This window comes from Cornus florida, unplaced genomic scaffold (assembly GCF_030987335.1).
Source record: "Cornus florida cultivar Cherokee Brave unplaced genomic scaffold, ASM3098733v1 CherokeeBrave_3.0.0_Hap2_Chr06, whole genome shotgun sequence".
NCBI classification, from domain to species: Eukaryota; Viridiplantae; Streptophyta; class Magnoliopsida; order Cornales; family Cornaceae; genus Cornus; species Cornus florida.
The window spans coordinates 103,648,997-103,655,785 of NW_026775576.1; positions in this window are offsets into that span (position 1 = coordinate 103,648,997).

A 6,789-nucleotide genomic window follows, 5' to 3' on the forward strand; every position below is an offset into this window, starting at 1 on the left:
GCGAGTGACCATAAAACCCAAGAATTTGCTATGGTTAACACCGAAAGCACATTTGAGAGGATTCATTTTGAGATTATACTGGCGGCAACGTTCGAACATTTGGCGTAAGTCATAGAGATGGTTGGTTGTCCGTTTGGACTTAACGACCAAATCATCCACATAATCTTCAAGACTGTGATGAAGTAAATCATGGAAGATAGCAGTCATGGCTCGCTGGTATGTGGCACCTGCATTTTTCAAACCGAAAGGCATGACAATATAGTGGAAATTACCGAAAGGAGTTCGAAAGGCTGTCTTTTCTGTATCACCCTCGGCCATTCGGATCTGAATGTAACCACTAAAGCCATCCATGAAAGAGAACATTTCATGGCCTGTAGTGCCATCGACCAGAGTATGAATAATGGGCAAGGGGAAGTCATCCTTTGGGCAGGCCTTGTTAAGGTCCTTGAAATCAACACACACCCTGATCTGGCCATTCTTTTTCTGCACAGGAATAATGTTGGCCAACCAACGTGGGGTGAATGATAGGCTTGATGAAACCGGCTGCTAGCAACTTTTGGACCTCATCTTTGATTTGCAACTCAAGCTCTGGCTGGAAAGTTCGCAAGCCTTGCTTAACTGGGCGAACGTTAGGCAAAACATTAAGATGGTGGGAGACTAATGAAGGGTGAAGCCTTGGCATCTCGCTGTATGTCCATGCAAATACATCGCGAAATTCCTGCAAGAGAGAGACAAGGTGAGAGCTATCTTGAGAGCTGAGTGTACCCGAGAAGAACGTGATGTGAGGCTGCGCATTGGGATGGGCAAGATTAACTTCAACAAGATCTGGCAATGGTGCTTTCTCGAGGATCCGAGGCTGATATTCTGGGGAGTCAGTAGAGTGAACCTCTGTTGACCCTGGGCACCGTCATAAACAGTAAATGACACGACCGTTGGGGAGGCGAACGTGTTTGCATTCACGTGGGGCATCGCTGGTCTGAACTGGAGAGGGTGGGTGAAAAATGCCCTTCTGGGCGTCAACCCAGGTAGGTAGGGGGGTGTTGATAATGGTCGCATCGCAGTCTTGCGCGTAGTCATCAAGGTTATTGAAAAACAATGCATCGGTGTAATGAGCCTCAAAGGTGGAAAATGGGCGATCTGAACACGGGACCGTGACAACCTTGTTATTCTAAATGCCTTTGAAACATTGGTGGTAAGTGGAAGGGACGATACCAAAGCGGTGCATCCATGCGCACCCCAGAAGGATGTGATAAGAGGTGTCGCTGTCAATAACATGGAACTTCGTGGAGGCTTGGAATTTGTTAACAGCTAGATCAACAATAACATAGCCCATCGTGCGGCGAAGATCATTGCCAAATCCTGCAACCTCGATTGGCTCTTTGATCAGACGATCCTCGGAGATGCCTGCTTTGCGAAAGGTGGAGAGGGGTATAACATTGATGGAGGAACCATTGTCAAGAAAAGCGCGCTTGAACTCCACCCCCTTGATAGAAGCCAGCACATATAATGGTTGATTTTGGGCACCTGAACTCTGCTTGTCAGCATTAGATAAGGATAGGGTCTTCTTTAGTGCAGGAGAGTTGGGTTTGACAGAGGCGACCAAAGGACACTTATCCGTTTCTGAAGAAGGTTGTGCCTCATGGCCTGAATTTGTTTTTACGAGCTTATCATAGTAGGTGATAACAGCCACACGATGATCAGGGTATGAGAACCTACGAACATCCTTGGGAGGGGTGACTTCAAGATCACCAGCTACCATTCGTCATTGAAAGAGGCAACGCAGGCCCCAGCAATTAATAATGGGATGAGTAACACTTTGGTGGTAAACGCAGAAATCAGTATTAGCTCTATCTGCTGGGGTGGGATAGCGATGCGGAGTGGGTAAAACAACGACGTCATCCTTGACCCATTGGGCAAGTGTATTCTTGACTTCCTTAATGCGAATGGGGAAAGGTGGTGGCTCGTTGCCTTGTGGCTTAGATTGGGACTTATTAAACCGTTTTTGTGGGCGCTCTTCGACGGTTGCTGCAGGTGTAGGTCTGCGATTGGAAGGCTTTGGAACTTCAAACTTAGGAGCATCATACTTCGGAGGCTTATACTTAGCAGCGACTGGCTTGAGATCTTTGAGATTCCGGGCAGCGATCTTGAGCTCGCCAAAGCTAGCAATTCTTAGGTTGACAAGATGGAGCTTATAAATCTACAGCATGCCCTGGATGCAAATATCGACCAAGTCCATTTCATTGCTACTTTCGAAGAATTCGCCTACACGATCACTGAATCGGTTGATAAAGGCAATGACATCCTCATTGTCTTCTTGGGCCTCTTTTGTGAGGACCAATGTGGTGACACGCTCTTCAGCCTGGAAAAACTTGGTAAGGAAATTATCTTTCAGCTGCTCCCAGGTGTTGATGGAGTCTGGCTCGAGGTTGAAATACCAACGGTATGCCCGATCAGTTAAGGACTTGGAGAATTTGCGTAGACGAACCACGTGATTATCACCGAAATGACCCAAAGCCTCAACAAAGAGCATGACATACTCCCTAGGATCGCCAGTTTTGCTATTGAATTGTGGGAATTTGGGGACCAAATATCCCTGCGAGTATGGGGTCTGTGCAATAGCAAGAGGGTAAGGAGGCTCGTTACCAAAGTCTAAGGCGCGAGAGGTTGGTGTGCCCTTCTTAAAGAGATCACGTACTTTAGAGCGCGTGAACATTTCTTTTAGGACAGAGTAGGAGTAAGAGGGGAGAGGACGATGTGCTTAGGGTTCGCCTGAGCATAGGTAGGCGGGGAACAAAACATGGGTTCTTTTCCTCGAGACAGGAAAGTGCGAGGAGCCTCAGGGGTTACTTGTAATGCAAGGTTGTAGGGCTCTGGAGTGGGCTGTGATAGCAGGTCAGCACTACGATCTTGGCCCCTTTGTGTCTTCATGATCTGTTGCTCACTCTGTGGGGGTAAAGTCATGCTAGCTGGAACGGTAGTAGTGAATGCTACCTGAGTCGCCGAAGGGACCTCCGTTTGGACCATGCTTGGTGTCATCGAAACCCTCTTCTCAAGAATGTGGAGGGCTTCTTCAAACCTTTCTATCCGGGTCATCAGTTGGTGGTTCATTGCCTGCATAGCCTCCAAAACAGCATCAGTGCTGGACCTGTGTTTGGATCTTGAGGAATGAGACCTAGTGCTGGTAACCCTAGTGCTAGTGTCTCTCGCGCTGGTGGCTTTGGCACTGACGACCTTAACGCTGGTGGCTTCAACAGCAGACACCTCTGCCTGTGCCGGAGGAGGAACCTCATCTGGATTCATTGTCTTGCTACGATAATCCCAAGTGAAGTCGCCAAATGTAGATACCTGTTTCTGCGTGGGTCCTAGAAGAGTTAAGAAAGTCTGGGAATATACCACTTAGCAATGTGAAGAATGCAGAAGGGTAGAAAGAAGGGAGAGAAAATCAGTCCAGAAAGAGAATCTTGAGCAATGGTAGGTAAAGAGCTGCCGTTAGTTCTTACCCCTTTCTTTTTGTCACTGTCTCCTTTTCATAACCCTAGGTCATCCAGGTGGTACATTGTTGGGCCTTCATCTTTAGAGCGGGCATGCCTCTTTGGGTCATGTTGCCCTAATTCCTATATTTTTGGATCAACTGCCAAGTGCACTTTTTCTGTTGAATAATCTAAGAATGACAGGTTGTAGAGGCGATTGTACTATTCCAGCTGTCCTTTGCTCTTATCCTCAAACTGGGTCTTGCCTTAGTGGGCAAGACATTACTAATTTTCCATCCTCCATTCCAAAATCCCTTCTACATCCCAGTGTTACTCGAAGAGCCCTTCCATAGCTCTTCGTTGCTTAAATAAAGGCTCAAAGCCCATCAATTGATTCGAGGTTCAGGATATGTCGGTCGTCAAACTGTGCAAGATCAGAGGCCCAAGGCCCGTCGCTCGACAAGCTGTGAAGAGGTAGGATCGAAGTTCAAGGCCCGTCGATCGACAAATTGTGATGGGGTCGGATCAAGGTTCAAGGCCCTTCGATCGACCAACTGTGATGGGGTCGGATCGAGGTTCAAGGCCCGTCTATCGACCAATTTTGATGGGGTCAGATCGAGGTTCAAGGCCCGTCGATCGACGAATTGTGATGTGGTCGGATCGAAGTTCAAGGCCCGTTGATCGACGAATTGTGATGAGGTCGGATCGAGGTTCAAGGCCCGTCGATCGACAAATTGTGATGGGGTCAGATCGAGGTTCAAGACCCGTCGATCGACAAACTGTGATGGGGTCGGATCGAGGTTCAAGACCCGTCGATCGACAAACTGTGATGGGGTCGGATCGAGGTTCAAGACCCGTCGATCGACAAACTGTGAAGGCTAGATCGAGGTGCAAAGCCCATCGACTGACTGCGGAGATTGGCTCGTGGTTCAAGGCCCAGGATCCATCGACCGAATGTTTGGTTCAAAGTTTGAGGTCTAATAGTCGACTACTGCTCACCATGCTGAGATGGATATTGTCAAGGAGTTGACTGTTTGACTTGACCTTTGGTGACATGGCTGAACCACGTCCACAAAAGGTTTGAATAAGAAAGTAGTACAAAGTAGTACATAATTACCGAAAAAAAAACAAAGTAGTACATGTTTGATTAAAAGATAAAAAGAGTGTATAATCATGAACCATGACTACTTTTTTCCATCCTTCCTAGTGTTGTGGCCATCCAATTAAACTCTTGAGTGAAATAAGAGATTATATATATATATATATATATATATCATTAAGATCATATTGACCTTGTTACATATGAATCTAGAGAATCTTATATGGGCCCGTTGCTTTGCTCTTCTTCCCCTAATCCTTTGCATGTGCAGTGTTTGCTTCTTTCTAGTCAATGTCTTGTCCTTTCTTTTGTCATCCCAAATAACAACAACTTGAAATAAAATCATCACCAAGTCTGATTTATATTTTGACATGAGATTAATGCTTCGGTAATACACTTCTAGAGAGTCAATAACTTTTCGAAAGTCTTGAGACCATAGATTCATTCACTAATTGAAAAAAAATATAAAAAAAATCCCAGTCTATATTACATGGTCTAAAAGTAAGATGATCGATCTAAATTCAACTTTAAAGTCATTTGATAGTATGAAATTGACGAAAGTAAAGATTTCAATCTTAAACATGATTTAAAAGCAAGGTAACAAATCTTGACTAGCATAAAGCTTTTAGCTTTGGTGTAGATTACAATTCTTTTGCTTTTTCTTGACAAATAATAGGATCTAAATTTATCTCGTCATTGTTCAAAAATTCGTCCAGTTTAATTTCAATTATAAAGTTTGAAGTTTAAAATATAGAATCAAGATAACTTAAATCTAAATCGACTCCGACCCAACTTAATTTTATTAATCTAATTTCATGTTAAGTTCGAGTTGGTTTAATTAGAATTAGGTTGTCAAATTAATCAGAGTAAGTCCAAAATAAATTCAAGTTGAGTCCAATTTGACTCAAATTAAACTCGCTATAAAAATTTCATACCATGTGATAATAATGGTAATAATCTAGACTGGATTCGAATTTTTGATTTGTCCGAATCTCTATCCAATTCCAAACTCATATTGAGATCAAAGACTTGGTTGGGGCTCATGTTGGCTAGCACATGTTGCAAGCCTATTAATCACGATGTTAGGTGTATAATAGGACACTTTTGCCTAATTTTATCAAACAATTTGGCTTATTTCATAGTTCCATTAAGATGTTTTAAGATTTTATACACATTTGAACATTGATTTGCTTCCTTGCCAAATACTAATAAAAGTGTGTTTGGATTGAAGGAATTAAAAAATAAGAGGAGGGACAGCTATATTGCATTTGGTTTAAAGTTGATGAGAGGAAGAATAGGATCAAGAAGGAAAAGGAGTTCATCCCTCACATATTAATTTTGCTATGAACATGTGGAAGGAATGGATAAAGTAGTTAGGATATGTCCCTAATTTTATAACCAATTAATTTTCTCTTTACTCCTTCCACTCACAGTAAAACATTTTTTCTCTACTATCATCACTATCATTTTATTTTTATTTTATCCTTATTATTCAAACACTGTCGTTTCTTTTCTGTTCTCATCATCTCTTTTTTCTCTATTTATTCTTTTCACTGAAAAATATAGAGAGAAAAAAAAGTCAAAATTGAACGCAAACCGTCAAGAGGTTATCTTAAGAAGGAAGACAATGAAAAAGAATATTATACAAGAAAAAAGTTCTGCATTTAAAAAATAAATAAAATAAAAATACAAGAGTCGACAAGAAAAAAAAAAAAAGGGGAAGAAAAACTAAAATAAAAAGAATATATTGTTTTTCAAAGATTTTTATTTTTATGCCCATTAGAATCGAAAATGTGAAAGATATACTCTCTTAAGAGGAGATTGTAGTGATAATAAATACTATCAACCACGCATTAACTGGTTTCTCTTCCCATCGTATGAAAGGTTAATAGTTATATTCCCGTTGAAGCAATGGTGGGTGAATGTTTATGTCTTACCTAACAAAAATAATAAGTGTTATTGTTAAATTTGTAACAAAAGCTTTGCTTCTTTGCAGAAAGATTATCATAGTGCATGTGGCCTATGTGATAATGCTAATGATTTTAATAATGATCATTATAATGAAAACATAAAGGGATAGATTGTTCTATTGTCGAATAGAGATTAGGGTTGATTTTCTGTAAGATTGAGTACATATGATCTTATCAAGTAAGTTGTAAAGTGAAAGACAATAATCATCTTATGAAATCACGCATTTACTAAAAATATGACTAATACATT